At 46.0% G+C, this 1,353-nt stretch overlaps 1 non-coding gene across 1 annotated transcript; it reads right to left on the bottom strand.

Moving 5' to 3' along the window:
• Positions 1-266: 266 nt before the first annotated feature.
• On the bottom strand, positions 267-339 carry Trnaa-ggc (transfer RNA alanine (anticodon GGC)). The gene has a single exon. It is a non-coding gene; the product is annotated as a tRNA-Ala (tRNA).
• Between the last annotated feature and the right edge of the window lie 1,014 nt (positions 340-1,353).

Raw genomic sequence — 1,353 nt, 5'->3', positions numbered from 1 at the left:
CCGTGACTCGAGTGTCTATGACATGTCGAGAGTGGTCGAGCAGCGTTGAACCCTCTTAAGCTCCCTTTGGCACCAAGACTGCCAGAACAGAGGCTCTCGCTAAGAATGTAGTGAATCAGAACATGAGAAATGAGGGGCTCCAGGAAATAAGACAGAAAATAAGGCTTGGCAGTCAAGAAAACTTCGGAAAGCAAAGGGGAGGTTGTGGTGGGTCATAGAAAGATATCAAGAATTTTTTTAGTCGAAAAGAAAGTGGTGAAAAAATGCCCGCCGGGTGGGATCCGAACCCACGACCTCCAGAATGCCGGTCTGGTGCGATAACCACTACTCTACCGGCGGGGCTGTTTCCCCAGCACTTTCTTGGGTATTTATGTTAAACATAACATAACATAACATAAATACCCGAGAAAGTGCTGGGGAAACATCCCCGCCGGTTGCGTAGTGGTTATCGCACCAGACCGGTATTCTGGAGGTCGTGGGTTGGGATCCCACCCGGCGAGCATTTTTTCGCCACTTTCTTTTCGACTTAAAAAATTCTTCATCTCTTTCTATGACCCACCACAACCTCTCCTTTGCGTTCCGAGCTTTTCTTGCCAGCCCTTATTTTTTGTCTTATTTCACAGAACCCCACATTTCCCATTTTCTGATTCGATATATAATATATATATATATATATATCTATATCTATATATAGTAAGGGTTGGCAGTGTCAAGAAAACCTCGGAACGCCAAGGAGGGAATGTGGTAGGTCATAGAAACAGATGAAGTATGCTTCGAGTCAGAAAGAAAGTGGTGAAAAAATTCCCGCCGGGTGGGATCTGAACCTACGACCTCCAGAATACCGGTCTGTTGCGATGACCACTACACTAACGGCGGGGCTCTTTTCCCACCACTTTTTCGGGTATTTATGGTAAGGTATTTTTTGTTTCGTGCCCTTGGGGGTGGTAGCTAGTGCCACTCATAATACTCGCGGTGAAGGGGACCTTCTTTTTAACCCCCGGTTTCTTACTCGAGTGTCTACGACATGTCAAGAGTGGTCGACCAGCGTTGAACCCTCTTAAGCTACCTTTGGCACAAAGGCGGCTGCCAGAACAGATGCCCTCGCTATGCATGTAGCGAATCAGAAATGGGAAATGAGGGGCTCGGTAAATTAAGACAGAATAAGGGTTGACAGTCAAGAAAACCTCGGAAAGCAAAGGGGGAATGTGGTAGGTGATAGTAACAGATGATAATTTTTTGAGTCAGAAAGGAAGTTGGGTAGTGAAAAAATTCTTCACCGGTTTCTCTCTCTCCCCTCGTATTTCTCTGGTATTTATGTTACGGTATTTTCGTTTCCTGCGCTTGGGAGTGGTA

This window comes from Haemaphysalis longicornis, unplaced genomic scaffold, assembly GCF_048455015.1.
Source record: "Haemaphysalis longicornis isolate Haplotype H1 unplaced genomic scaffold, Haemaphysalis longicornis Haplotype H1 scaffold_19, whole genome shotgun sequence".
Classification (NCBI taxonomy): Eukaryota; Metazoa; Arthropoda; class Arachnida; order Ixodida; family Ixodidae; genus Haemaphysalis; species Haemaphysalis longicornis.
This window is presented reverse-complemented; position numbering and strand designations above follow the sequence as displayed.